Here is a 16,123-nt window from a genome sequence, read left to right as displayed (position 1 = left end):
GTATGGGGATAAAGGGTCCTTTTGTCGTAGTCCCCTCAATGGCTTGAAACTCGTCCTTTTGGCCCCATTTACGATAACCGAAAAAGTCACCATGGTGACACATTCCATTACCCATTGGATCCAATGAGAGTGAAGACCCATTTTAATCAACAAAGCCTTCAAAAAACCCTAATGAACACAATCATAGGCTTTATTGAAGTCCACTTTAAGTGCTAAATCCTCCCTCTTGCCTTTCTGTATCTTCATCCCATGAAATGCCTCATGAGCCACTATTATGTTATCTTGGATTATATTGGATAAGCCATCCCATCACAAAAGCTGATTGATTTTGCATGACCACTTCACTAAGAATCCCTTTTAATCTATTGGCAAGAGTCTTTTTGATCACTTTCACATTAAGGCCATGTTTGTTTGGGCGGATTGGATTAGGCTGGATTAGTATTCCCATGATTAATAGTCCTAGGACTATGAATCCCTTTGAATTGTGTATCATATCCTATATTTGGATTGAGTTAGGATTATAAGGAAGGACTAATAGTTCAGACTTTGGTTTAGTCCTCCAATTTATATCCCATCCCCCTCTGTGGGATTGAATAGTCCATCATATGTGGGATACCATATCCGGATGAATTGTTAGTCCGTATTTCAATTGTTTAACCAAACATTGGATTAATAATTTTGTTAGACTATTAGTCCAATCCCAAGCTCATATCCACCCAAACAAACATGACCAAAAGTTACACAAGCTAGTGCCTGAACTGCGTCATTTGTTTCAGAGCCTGCACTTTGACAAGAATACCCAGGAAATCCATTCGGTCCAGGTGCTTTCAAAGAGCCCAACTGGAAAACCACCATTTTAATCTCATCATCCGTCACATCTCGAACTAGAAGGGAACATATTATCTGTAATAACTCTGTCAACCACCCCTAGGGCTTTATCCATCCAGCCTACATCACCCCCAGAAAAAAGGTTCGTAAAATATGCAAACATGTGAGAATTAACTTCTAAATCTGAAGTAGGCTTCCATCATCCCTTTTCAATTACAAAATCTGATTCCGTTGGCTCCGTTGATTAATTATAGCATGAAAGAAAACCGAATTCTTATCCCTAAACTTGTGCCATCTCACCCTAGATTGTTGATGTAAATACATCTCTTCCCTTTTCATAACCGTTTCCAGTTCTTGAAAGAGTTGCTTTTGTCGATCCTCATTATTCGAAGTGTGGGCTTGACTTTGATCTTGAGCAATTTGGCCTCGTAGTTTCTCAATCTGTCTTTTTTAGTTTCCAAATTCTTGGTTACTCTAAGATCACAGCTTCCTCTGATTCCTCTTCAACTTCTAAACAAGCTGAAACATATGAGAGCCCGCTTGATCTTGATCCCATGTAGGTTGAACTATGGTCACACACTCTGAACTTGTGGTCCACAACTACTCAAACATGAACCTTCTAGGAACATGAACTAGAGGGACACAACAATTAAGCACCAAAGGACAATAATCTGATTCGATCCAAAACAAATCTCATGGAAAACTTGAGCATATGGAAAAAGATCCCTCCATTTAACCATAGCCAAAGCTCAGTCCAAATGCTCACGAACATTAGCCCCTTCACCTTGATTATTGGACCAAGTAAAAGCATTTTCCTTGAACCCCAAATCCACGAGATTACATTTCAATACCATTTCTTGGAACTCATTCAGCTGTGAGACACTACATTCTGAACCACCTTGCTTTTCCAAAAGGAAAATGTTTGGTGACCCGAATTTTTGTGGCTCGAATGTATCAAAACAACGTTATTTTACACCCAAAATGACGTCGTTTTGGGTGTTTCGAGCCAGTCGAGCCATGATTTTTTAGGCTACCTAGCATTGTTGTTTCCAAAATTAAGCCCTGATTGAGATCACCAATACACAACCACAGGTGCTGCATTTCCTTGGCCATACCAATCGAGTAATTCTAGAACTCTCTCTTATCTTGTCTTTGAGGAGGGGCATAAATGAAAGAAGCAACCCAACCCCATCTTGTATTTTTCGAAACTATACATCGGAAAATATTTTTTTGATTTGAAATGGACATCTAACGCAACCCCATACACCCACCAAAGGGCTAAGCCCCCCGATGCATCGCATGGGTCAACATAACATTTATTCAGAAATTGAGGCTTCGTCTGGTACGCTCCAACATCGCTCTCTTATTCTTTATCTCAATTAGGAAGATCATTGAAGGCCGATGGGTTGTGCAGAACCCTCGTAATACTTGGATTGTTAGGGGCAACCCAACCCTGACAGATCCAACTAATAATCAACATGAGTCGTGTGGCTGTTTCGAGCCAGCCACCACCACCCTTTCATCCTTATTCAATTTAGCATCCCTTCATAAATCCGAATCCAGAACATTACACTCCACTTGTGAGCAGCAATCCCTATCATTCAAGGCCTCAACACACACATGAGAGTCATCCCCTGAGCTTGACATTACCTCTGATATTGAGGGTTGAACATGGACATCAAAAAGCAGTGCTATAACACGGACCGGGGTTACCCCGTGTGTGTTAAATAGTTTGGACCATCGATTTCTTTATCTAGTCTCACGAGTGCAATGTGAAACGTAGATGAGAGTCCAGATTTGACACCTTTATAGAAAATCCATTTTATCGCAAAAATGTTTGTCAAAAATAGATTGCATCATCAGATCCCAGAGTTGCTACCTAATATTTTGGGAAAAATTAGGAAACACGCGACTCATGCCAATGTCATTGTTTATGGTAACTAAGGATGTTTGGCTCGGAACCTTAAGTAGGAAGGGGGAATATCATTATTCGAACGGCTCATCCGATCAAAAGATTGGCCTTGACTAACCATGATATGATTTTTATTTCCATTATGTGTTCATATTCCGATTATTAATAATAAATCCTAAAATTTACTATGTAAAGCAAACAAATATAGACTGTGTTGTTCATTTTGGAACAACTTGATTTCATTATCTTGAAAATGTTTTGTATAATGCAATCATGAAAATCAATTTTATTCCAAATTAAACAACACAACTTTCATCCACTAGCATGCATAGAGTTATATCAAATAGTAAATAGCCACATAGTAGAAAAACACACACAAGCGGGATGCTAAAACATGAAAACTTACATATTCACCGACGTCTCGCAAACAGGTACAAAACAAAGTTAGTAAAATATATGCATGATCTTATATACAAAATCCTAATGCAATTTACTTATAAAATGCAACTACAGATCCAAGTTTTAGTATATGACATGTGAATTATCTTAAAACATGAGGTCGCACAAAAAATCACATAATAATCAATTAAACTCACAGATACAAATTTGGTTGGATCTTAAGGCATAAAACATGGATGCAAGGCATAGATATGATGATAAAGATAATATAAGATGCATATTTACAGAATATGGAAAGCAAATAAAAGAATGGGATAAAAAGAAACAGGGCGAGAAATTATTACATCATTTGAATAATTACATATTTGAATAAAGGAGGAAGAGGAGAAGAAAAATATTACAAGAAAATAAAAACCTCACAACTTGGAGATCGACTGTCGGAAATGGTTCTGTTTGTTGCTAGAAGATTGCTTTGTTTCGCCTAGGAAAACTCATTTTTGCGGGAGCACTATTCATCTAGGGTACTATTCACAGCCGGGGTTACTATTCACTACGACAGTTACTATGCACCCTCATTGGTCATTCTTCATCTTACCAGGCATTTTCGTTCGCAGTTACTATTCATCACTAGGGTTACTATTCATCGCTGGAGTTACTATTTACCGCCGGAGATTACTATTCATCACCACGGTAAATTACAATAGTTTATTTAAAATAGTAAATTACAACAGATATGTGGGTGATGAAACTTCCCTTTAAAGTGGTAAAATGGTTATGTAAAATAGACAGTAAATTACAAGAGATATGTTGGTGGTGCACCATTTTCTTTAAAGCAATAAATAAAGTTGTAAACGAATTTAAACAAATTATATTGCATTTTTAAATTTAAGTGAAAGTTTGCAAAAACTCACCTTTTGGAGAAATAACAAATTTGTTGATTTACAAACTTTCTTTTGATCACCTTCAAGGTTGTGGAATGTATTTTCAATTCTCAATCTAAAATTCAAAATTTCAACTTTAATGGTGTGTTTTTATTTTTTGGATGGTGTAGAGAATGAAAAGAAAAAATTGGTTCAGAAAATAACATATCTAAGATCGTTTTTTTTCTTTTCTCTCTTGAAAATATTTTTTTCTCAAATTTTTTCCTTTCTTTTCTCTCTTCTCAGATTTTTTTCCTTCTCTCTTTTTTTAATTTTTCTGATCTTTCTCCCTAATTTTTTTCCTCTTATTTTATTTTATTTTTATTTCCCACGCCCTCTCCTATTGATATTCCCCTGTCCCTTTATAGAAGAAAAAACCCACAAGTAAACAAAATACAATTCAGTGGAGAGCTGAGGTTTTCAAAGTATACATAGCAAAAATTACTGTGCATTTTATAATATAATAATATATAAAGGTATTATTAGCATAAATATATATACAAATATCCAAAAAAGTAAAATTATAAAATAACAAAATAAATGGACTAATGAAATATATTTTAGCAGGCCAAATATGTAATATAATTTGGCCAAATCGAGTCTAAAACAAAAGAAAAAAAAAAAAAAAAAAAACAAACTATGGGAGACTAGGGAATTTCAAAAGCTGAATACTAAATTTATAATATAATAATATATAAAATATCTAAAATACATTAATTATAGTAATATATGTACATATAGTCAAAATATTATAAAAACACACCAAAACATGTAAATTTATAACAAACTAAAAATGAATGGACTAATAAAATATATTTTAACGGGCCAAATATGTAACATAATTTGGCCAAAACAAGTATAGGTTGGGATTAAAGCTTAAATTCTATCTTTCCACTGAGAATTTTGTGAGATAGTATATTCTTATTTTTTTTATCATTGGATAATCAAAAGAAAGCGCCCAAGTCTTAAGGCTGGTCAAAATGGGGTGTTTATAGTTGCTCCTCTTTGACAGAACTTGAAGTCATTTCTTGACATGAGTGAATGTTAAAGCCCGAAGACGACCTTTTTGATAAGGCCGTTAGGCTTGGGCAAACAAACAAACTGCACAAGCTATTAGTTGAACCCGAGGTTGCCTACGTATTTCTTTGCAAGGAATCAAACCAGTGTAGTTCAGAGGTAGAATGCAAATGACATGCTTGAAATACAATTGAAAGCTGGACTTACACGCTTCACGATGCCATTTTTTTTTGTTTGTTTTTTTTTTCTTCCTTTTTTGAAAATTCATAATCTACAATGCAATGCCATAAGTAATATGCGAGGCAAGCCTCATGTGAATGATATGAAGCATAACAAAGAATACAATCTAAACACATTTACATAAGAGAATGAAATGTAACCGATGAATAGTTTTAACCTACAACCCAAAATAGGGAAGGTATTAACTGATGGATAGTCTCACCTAACAACCCAAGAAAAGGAAGGCATTAACCAATGGTGATTTGAACTATCAACAACTAGAGAAAGGGATAGTATTGTCATCCTAAAAAAGAGCCAGCATAAACCGAGTGGTTTGAACCTACAACCCAAAAAAAGGGTCTAGTAGTAACTGATGAAAAATGTTGTAATCAAATGTTGATGTGGATAGATTGTAGCCAAGTGATGCAACAATGATAGTTGTAACAATGCAAATGATATGCTAATGCAATTAAAAGTTGATTTTTTTTTTTCTATGATTCATGCATTGCAATATGTAATAGGTGGTGAGGCAGGCCTTATGCAAATGATATGAAGCATGGAGGGGGTGCATCGCATACAAATGTGCCGAAACACAAATGATAGAGGAGGTGCATCGCATACAAATGTGACAAAGCATAAATGATAGAGATAATGCATCGCATACAAATGTGACAAAGCACAAATAACAAAGATAATGCATCGCATACAAATGTGCCAAAGTATAAATGATAGAGAGGGGTGCATTGCATACAAATGTGTATATTGCACAAATGATAGAGGGGATGTATCGCATATAAATGTGCCACAGCACAAATGATAGAGGGGGTGCATTGCATACAAATATGTATACTGCACAAATTATAGAGAGGGTGCATCGCATAGAAATGTGCATGCCACACAAATGATAGATGGGGGTGCATCGCATACAAATATGTATATTGCACAAATAATAGAGGGATGTGCATCACATACAAATGTTCATACCACACAAATGATAGAGGGGGTGCATTGCATACAAATGTGTCACAACACAAATGATAGAGGGGGTGCATAGTATACAAATGTGCATACCGCACAAATGATAGAGGGGGGTGCAGATTGCACCAAATTTTGAAAAAGTTTTTCAGAAACTCAATTTATCGAGCCATTTTGTTCCAAGAAGCAATATGTTATAGAAAATATCTCAGGAAGGGATGTTCCAGAGAAGCACCTTATGGGGAAAATGCCAAGTTCCTAACTTCGAGTTTTTTGTTTTTTTGATTTTTTGAGATTATAAATGAAGTGTGTGAGCCAAACACAGAGATACAATTTTTTTGATTTTTGTTTGTATTTTTGAAAATTTATTTTTGATATTTATTTTTAGTGTTTTTGAATCCTTTTTTTGATTTTTGAAAAGTTTTTTGAATTTTTGAAATTTTTTTCTTGAAAATTTCTTTTTGAATTTTTTTTTTTCCCTTTGAAATCTTCTTTTTGAAATTTTTTTTGTTCTTTGATTTTTTTCCCAAAAAAAAAAAAAAAAAAAAAAAAAATTGTATACATACCATATAGACATATATGGATACAAGCAGTATATAAAATAGTATATACACATAATATGTAAAATACGTACTGCGTATACATGCAAAATATATACATACAAACTATATATATATATACGAATACATATACGGTATACACAGACATACAGATATGGATATACATACAAAATATATACATATACAGTATATATATAAATATACACTCCTTCCTTGTTTTGTCTTTCTCTCTCTCTATCAGCCTTGTTCATCTTTGTTGAGCGCTGTGCCTGGCAAGCGATTTCTACAATCACGGTGTGCCTGACAGACAGTAGTTGAACGACCTTGTTTGTCAAAGATTGCCTCGCCAATCCATTTTCTCTTGGCTTCTTCTTCTTTTTCTTCTTCTTCTTCTTCTTCTTCTTCTTCTTCTTCTTCTTCTTCTCTATTCTCTTCTTAAATCAAGGCCTGCGAGAGAGCAGAGCAGATAGCTGGAAAACGCTCTCTACAATCACTCTGTAAATTTCCTTTTAGAGGCATTACGTTCCGTTGTCATGGCTTCTTCTTGCCGTCCTCTCAATTTTTTTCCTGACCTCAACACTTTCTCGATTGAAAATGTTGGCACCGACTCCTCTGAGCCTCGACAGAGTGCCCTTGCCCCTGCTTCTATTCTCAACTTTCTTGCGTTGTTAGTCGATCAATTGATCGCTGTGCAGTCTGACATTGATGCCAATCACTACACTTTGAAGTCTTGTGTGGAGACCGTGACCGCAGTCTCCAATTTGTCCCATCGGCTACAAGGTAGAATGAGTGAAGTGCATCGGTTAAATGCCCAGCTCTCTCTAGTCTAGTGTATGTACAAGAACCCTCGAGCATAGATTGGCAACTTGAAGAAGCAGAACAAAGAGCTAAAATGACAGGCCACCTCTGTGGGCCGATTCAGAGTCCCATCGTACTCCTCATTTGACGGCCAAGGGGGAGTAATTTTGTTTGGAAGCTTTGCCAATGCCGAGGTAGAGTCTTCAAAGGCTTCCCGAGAGTGAAGATCAAGAGAGATAGCTGACGGTAGAGTCAAGCGACGAAGCTGTCTACAAATGATGTCAATTTGTAATCTCCGCCGCCGGGTCGTTGCCTGAATTCGAGAAAAAAATCATTCTCTCTATTTTTTGTATTTTCAATTTTTTTCCTTGTTGTTCTTTTTTCTATTTGTTTTGTTTTATTTTATTTTTATTTATTTATTATTATTCTATTTTGCTTAGGAAGGAGCACCAATGCTTCAAAATTTTCCTTTTTTGTTGCTTTTGAAATTTCTCTTTTCTCTCTTTTTTTTTGGTTTTGTAATGCTGATCAGGGCTGCACCTTGAAGTTTAAATAAGATGAGTTTCTATTTTTGCACATCATGGTGTGAATGGCACAACACTTGAGCTTGAAAATATTTTGTTTTGAATTTGAATCTGAGAATGATTGAATGTAAGTTCTGAATTAGACATCGAGCCCTCAACTGACCGAAAGGCAAAAGCAATCCAAACATACCTATTTACACTTGTTGAAATGAAAGACACTTAAAACAAGACTCTAAAAGACAAACCATTGAGCCTATACAAATTCTGTAGTTTTTCATTCTGGACTCATATCGAAATTGGCCGGCCAACTAATTAATTGACCGGCCAATTGAATTGTTTGTCCAACTAGCTGAAAAATTGATGGGTCAGCTGATTCATGAACCGTCCAGCTAAACGAACTGATGAACTAGCTGGAAAATTGGTTGATTGGACAAACAAGTGGTTGGAAATCAAAAAAAGACTCAATGTAAGAAAAACAAAGTAAAAACAATACAAAAACATCTATTGACATTTTTCGGAATAGAAAGGACACAAAACTTCGATGCGGGCGCAATTAAAAACACCGCGGGCACGACGATCGTGGGGCACGGTTTGAATATCACAGGCACGATGAATGCTGGCGCAGTTTAGAAAATCGCAGGGCGTGATACATTGCCAGAGACAACTATTATACACTTTTTGGCAAGTGAGTTGACAATGGAGACTTTCGAGAATACGAAAAAAGACAGAAAACCTGACTCGACTGTGCCCTTAGTTCATCGCTTTGAATTTTTTTTTTCCTTCTAAGATTTTGACCAACATGAGAGTTAGATTTGCATGCTTGTTCCACTCTTTATTTTGAAATCATTTAAGTCAAGTCGTGAGCACAAAAAATTTCCCTTTTTGAGTTGAAAAAATGGTTTGGTTTTGAAAAATAGGGAATAATTTTTAAGAAAAATCAATTGACTTCATTAAAAATCCACAAAATCTGTTTTCGCAAATGGCAAGTACTTGACCAATAAGAAATCAACCTCTAAGATGTACAAATAAAACGAGCTTGATTTGTCTTGCAGTTGAATTTGCTGTAAAGAAGAGATAGGACAACCGAATTGAGTAGAGGTGATCCAATTGAACATGGACAAGACAACCGATTTGAATAGGGGTAAACCAATTGAACATGGATAAGAGAAGCAAGTTGAAAATGGTTGGGGCTGAACTTCAGGATGAAGCTGCCTACGTATCCCAAAGATAGGAATTAGGCCTTATGTAGTTCCGGGTAAGGCTCACTCGGGTATTAACACTTTCCTTTCGTACTCTAACTTTTGCCAAAGTTGCCCTTCCGGGTTTTCGACCTTGTGAGCTATTTTTTTTTTTATTTTTTTTTCATTTTTCATTTTTTTTTTCATTTTTCATGTTTTTCATTTCCTTTTTTGTTTTTGGTTTTTGTTTTTGTTTTTGTTTTTGTTTTTGTTTTTGTTTTTCTGTTCTAACTTTTGCTTGGGTTGCCTTTTCGAGTTTTTAGCCTAGTAAGCCTCTCAAGGATAGTACCTTTGTAGCTTGTTCATGTTGATTGGTTGTGAGATCTCTAAGCCATCTAAATCCATAGAAATTACTATTTCTCATAACCAGATAGGCTTGATGATGTAGGGGCCCCTCTAATTGGGTTTGAATTTGTTTCTAGTGTCGTGGATAGGAACCTGATTGTTCTTCAGCAATAAATCTCCTTCTCTCAAATTCTGGGATTTGACTTTCTTTTCAGTCTCCATTGGCTTGAGAAATGATTTAATTTTGAATCTTCTATCACATCTGACCTTTTTGTCCCTGGTTCAAGGGCTGCTTCCAATCTGGTTTTGCAAGCCTTCTATTTTGGTTGATTATTGAACATTCTGAATCAAGGTTTGAAAGCTAAAGGGGTCGAGTCTCAGGTTGAGAGTGATCCTATGTTATACAATCTCAGGATCAATTACAGGCATGCCTTCATAGGCCTATGAAAAACATTTCTTGAAATCTTTTAATAAAGTGACTAATCGTTCATGCTCCTTTGAAGACAATGCAGAACCAATCTGGACCAAACTAGGATCCTTCTCAATACCCACATTAACAGATATGATCAAATTCATTAAGGGCTTATCACACCTTTCTTCCTTTCAGTCAATCAAATTTTACAAATCCCAAGGAATTCCTTCTTTTTTGTTTTTATCAAAGGTTTGGAAAAAGTTCTAAAATTTTTGGTCAATGCAATGACTTAAAGGCACAAAGAAATAAGTGAAAATTACTGTATTTTCATTCAGAACTTCTAGCTCAATGATTGAAATAGACTTAGAAGAAAGTGAAAAGATAGACATAGACAAGACAATGGTGTACGGGTTACCACCCCCGAAATCACTAGACTCTGACTCACAAAACTAACTCGATCTTGATTCTAGTTCCACAGACTTGGCAGAATTAGGTTTAGACTCAATACCCAATTCAGAAAATAAAATGAAAGCATTCCTAATTTGTTAATTACAATGTGTGTCATCCACCATGTTTGGAATGAAATTTGTGTAATCAGTAGGTGGTCTATCCCCGATCGCAGAACTAGTCGCATTATTTCCCAAGTTCATTGATCTAGTGTCGGTAGACTTTGTAGGTTTTCTAGGCGGGATGATGACCTTGTTATCAATCAAGTCTTAAATTTCATAGCAAAGGTGAAAGCAATGGTCAGTATCATGGCTGTGTTGCTGGTGGAAAGCACAGTACTGGGCGGGATTATGTCTAGTTGGGATTGGATATGTAAGCGGCTTCAATTCAAGAGGTTTGAGATGGCCTTCTTCTATGAGGATTTGAAGAGCTTTGGACAAGGTCATGTAAAGGGGATTAAAGGTGCGGCTACCAGTCCTAGAAGTATTGATAGAAGGGTTGGCGGGTCCACTGGGTTAGAAGAACTCTTAGAGTTTAGGATTGGAGCTAGAAGGGGTGTTTCTGGGATGGCATCCCTTTCCATGGCTTAACCTCTAATTCAAAGTGCCCCTAACCTAAACGACAAAATTTCATCCATAGTCTTTTCAACAATTGTAAGGACTTGCTGTTTGTTCAGGCCTTTGATCTTCAAAGTCTCAATAGCCCATCAGAGATCTATATAAGGATCAATACTCGCCCCGGCCTCATTCTTGCTACTTGCTTCAGCCTTGTCAGGGGAATTAGTGGCTATATCTGCGGAAGACATGATATCACCCAAGCTTGAGATGGCTTCAGGTTGGCTCATTCCAATTTTAGCTCGCCCCAAGATTGGAGATCTTTTTGACATGAAATTTCTGGCATGTGATGTGGTCTATGTTGGAGCCAAGATTCCAAAGTTTAAATAGTGGGTTCAGTCATTATTGCCCTCGGTGTATTTGAACTAGATTGGTCTAGATGGATTGATTGGGTTGGGCTCTTTTGAGGTTTAGGTGCATCCATCATGCACAAGTCAGTGCTCTCTGGAATGAACACCTCAAGCTTGGACAAATGGATTAGAGTGATGTATGTACTGGGATTGTAAGTGAATGGTAGTGTATGGATTAGGTTGAGGTTGGAAAAGATTGGTATTCTATCATGGGGTGGCAATGGGTTTGTGGTGACATTGGGCCTTTGAGATGGAGCTATTGTTTTGTTGTATAAGATCTTGAATCTCATGACGAAGGTGATAGCAACAATCAGTGTCATGACCATGCTGTTGGTGAAAGACGCAGTATTTTGTAGGGTCATGTCTAGCTGGGAGAATATTAGGAAACGTTGGGGATCAAGAGGCTGAAGGTTTTATTTTGCGTTCGGGTTGGGTTAACTGTTTGTGGTTTGGTATTGGCAAAGGGATCAACTATTTTGGTAGTGGTGGTGATTGCGTTGATTTTTGAGGGCTTTACAACTATGCTATTATTGGTAGTAGCATTGGAATTGCGCCCGAAGATTTTTTTGTATAGGTCCTTTGTTGTTAACAATGATTCCTTACTTGATGACATCTTCTATCTGGACCCCCATTTCATGTAGTTCTTTAAAAGTGAACAATGGGAGGACTATGATCTTTTGCAGCATCTTGCCATGTAAATTTCTTACCACCATGCGAATTTGATCTTTCTCAGGTGGTCTATTGGTCATCATTGCCGCCTTGGCCCTCCATCTGGTGATAAAGACTACGAAACTTTCATTCGGCTGGCGGGGTTGCCTCTAACTCCAGGTGGTCACTTCAATCTGAGTGTTATAGGCATACTGGGTGATAAAGGCCTCATCTAATTCTTCCCAATTTTGTTTCGCTGAATCCTCTAACTTGGAATACTAGATGACAACCACACTAGAAAATTTTTGTCCAAATAGAGAGAGTTTTTTGCGGACGAGTCAAACCCGTAGGCTTTAACACATCAAAAAAATAAAGGATATACAGTATAGGGTCACCATATCCATCGAATATATTGATATATGGCATCTTGAATCGTTCAGGCAACTTCACAGTTGATTCAGTAGACTCGTATTCGATGTCTGGGATTGAGTTCATTCCTTGTGACCTTTTGCAAAGTTTTTCCAACTTGGCTAGTTTCAACATAGTTGGATCGAACTCATTTGTCTCCAGGGGAAAAGCCCTCCCATTAGTTGTGGAAGGGGATGTTCCTCCCGATGATTGCCTAGGAACCTCTATAGGTCTTCTGGTAAAATGGGCTCGGAAAACTCCTCAGTTTGTAGAGGTGGAGTTGGAATTGTATGAGTCACCGAAGGTCGTTGGGTACTAGACGCCCCAGATGGGCTTCGCAATTCGGCTAGAGCGTCACCCTAGTTGGCAACCGTATGAGCAATAGTATCCATGTTCCGGTGAAGAGCCAAAAACTTGTCTACTATATTTTTAGGGCTCTAAGCCATTGCTGATTTTGGTGAAGAAGGGCTACTATAGACAGTTGATAAAGCTTTCACATTTTTTCTATGCGTAACTAGCGGCAAAGAAACTAACACTAGTTGACCCTCAACCAAATCTGCGATTTTACAGAGTCTACTAGCGCGAGTCCAAAGAATTTAAGGGATATTGGGCCATTCTAAAGCTATGGTGTTGCGACTACCTAGCAAAAACCAAAAACAAAACCCCAAATTAGAATTCCGACAACACTTTGCCTTAATGCACACAATTGATCATTATATGCCCCATCGAAAAAAATTAAACCCCACAAACTAACATCCTTGAACCACTGCTCAGATTTGAGAACCCTAGATCCCATACATTGCACATAGTACGAAAGAGAACAAACACCCCTATGAAGGGTAGGGTTATCCTGTCCTAGCTTTGATAATATCTAGGGTTTCACTATTCACACAAGTGGCATCATACATCCTAGGATGGGGTAGCATCCTAGCCTAATTATAGAAGTTGCTAAAGCTTGCTACATGCACTGGGTCAGTCTTTGGTCAAAAGGGGTACCTCAACAAGATACCGATATACCTACTCAATCCAGTGGATCAAGTGGTACGTGGTAATCTTGATTCCAAAGCTTGAGCTCCCATCATATTAGAGCCCATATCTGTCTATCTGCCTGAAGCCGAATAGATGTCCAGGATAACAAGTGATGGGCACGGGACTTAGGTGCACCAATGCATACATGCAATGCAATGAACATATAATTGAAAATAAAAAATATATCATGGAGTTCGAGTCAAGGTTTCTTAATATTCCCAGCAGAGTCACTAAAAACTATAACATTGCCCAGGAGTTACCCATGTGTGTTAAACAGTTCAGACCCTCGATTTCTTTGATCTAGTCTCACGAGTGCAATGTGAAATGTAGAAGACAATCCAGATTTGGAAACTTTATAAAAAATCCATTTTATTGCAAAAACATTTGCTAAAAATGAACTGCGTCATCAGATCTCAGAGTCACCACCTAATATTTTGGGAAAATTAGGAAACCTGTGACTCGTGCCAAGGCCACTATTCATCGTAACCAACGATGCTTGGCTTGAAACTTTAGGGTGGTGTTCCACAATGTCCAGAGAGTGCTCCTTGGGAATTGTGACACTTTCAGAGGAGCAAGCAGGGCAAATAGAGGCAACTTGTGCATGGTGGCGGATTTCCGAGCGGAACCGAGCGCGCATGCATTGGACCCTCTTCCCGAGGCTGATTTTTACTGCTTAATTAGCTTAGTTAATTTGCTTAACTAGTTAATTGTCTGTAATATTTAATTAGCTTGTAGGTTAATTAATTTGTATATTCTTTCGGTCCCTCCGAGCGAGGGCGAATTTGTAATAAGTGTGGGTGCGTGTGTGCATGTCTTCCAATCCCCACTTCTTTCTCCGTTTTACTTACTTGCTTTTGATGGTTAGTATTAGGGCACGTTTAATTTGGCATACCTTATGCTATGCATGCGTGCATCATTCATCAGTCTTGCATGCACCGGGCTCGGCGCATCATGCTACCTGCATAGTATTTCGAATTCCAAACTTGAATACGTGCATCAAATTGTTGCATTTCCCATGTCATCCTTAGATTAGCCGAGCCTATTCTAATGACATTTTGTATGCGATGCATTAGCCATTTTTAACATGAACTAGGATCATGCATGATTACTGACTAGTTCATTATTTTGGCGCGGAGTACGATGTAAGTATTTATGCTTTACCATCTCGCATGAGTGTGAATGTTAACATGACGGCATGCTTACCGTGCGGCTATATGCTCATATGATATATCTGCCTGAATGCCTGTGGGTGAAGGTTGGGTTACTTAAATTGGAACAATGCATTGAATGCAAGTTTTAAGCCCACTTGAGAGTGGCAAAATTATATTTTCTAAGCCCGCTTGAGGGTGACAAAATTCATGTCTTAGCCTACTTGCGGGTAGCACCATCAAACCATTTTCAAATAAACAAACATGACATGTTTCGTTCCAATTTAGGCGACTTAGTCTATACTTGTTTGCTGTGCGCATCACGTAATAAATCTAGACTAATAACCGGAATAAGAATGCATAATGTTTTCAAGACTAGATATCATGATTAGTAGAGGCCGATCTTCGGATCGGGCGAGAGGGGGTGCTCATAGCTGACCTTCTCCAATCGTACCCAAGTTCCCGAGCCGAGGCAACTTTGGTGATGACGGACATGTGGCCTTAGGCAACGAGTCAGGGTTTCCTAAATTCCCCCATAAAAATTATTTAGGTGGCGACTCTGTATCTGGCAAAGCAGTCCATGTTTGACACTTTTTTCTAAAAATCTGTTTTCCAAAACGATTTGTCAGATTTGGACTCTTTGGTGATTTATCAATCTCACATTGCACATTGTGAGATCAGATTAAGAACCGACACAAATCGAGTCCGAACTGTAGCATGAGGCCCAAGGGCGCGTCTACAGTTTCTGGCGACTCTGCTGGGGAGTTTAGAGAGCTTGACTCGAACTCGTGATATCTTGTTTTGGCTACACTTATGTGTTTCAAAGCATGCCATAAGGCTGACCGGTTATGGGCTCTGCCAGTATGGGAACACAAACCCCGATTTTACCGGGGCACCCTTTTCGACCATTCGACCTAGTGCATATTCGGAATCCATAGTGACCATTACAAGCTAGGACAGGTTGCTTACCCGATTATAGGTTGTTTGAAACCGTTGCGTGCGTAGTGAAACCCTAGCTCCTGACAAAATAGGACAGGGAAACCCTACCCCAACATAGGGGTGTTTTGGCTCTCTTTTACTTGCTACGTGCTTTTAGAGTGCATCTCTACAGGAACGCACATATCAGTTTGCAAGTTTGAGTGTTAGGCCTGAGGGCGCGTCTACACCCGTCAACCTTGCCTGGGTCTACCCTAGACCTGCCAAGGGGCGTTGCTCTCTGGACCTTTTCGAGTTGACTGGGTAGTTCGATCCTCGACATAGTCAGCAAAGTGGCAAATATGAAAGAATTAACTTCTGAAACTTTTCTCCAAGGTACAATTCGGGTTGGATTCACGTCTAAAAACTCATAGCCTCACTGAAATAAAAGTTGAACAAAATTACAATTGAAAGGAG

Source organism: Camellia sinensis, chromosome 4, assembly GCF_055761805.1.
Source record: "Camellia sinensis isolate YWXY chromosome 4, ASM5576180v1, whole genome shotgun sequence".
NCBI classification, from domain to species: Eukaryota; Viridiplantae; Streptophyta; class Magnoliopsida; order Ericales; family Theaceae; genus Camellia; species Camellia sinensis.
This window is presented reverse-complemented; position numbering follows the sequence as displayed.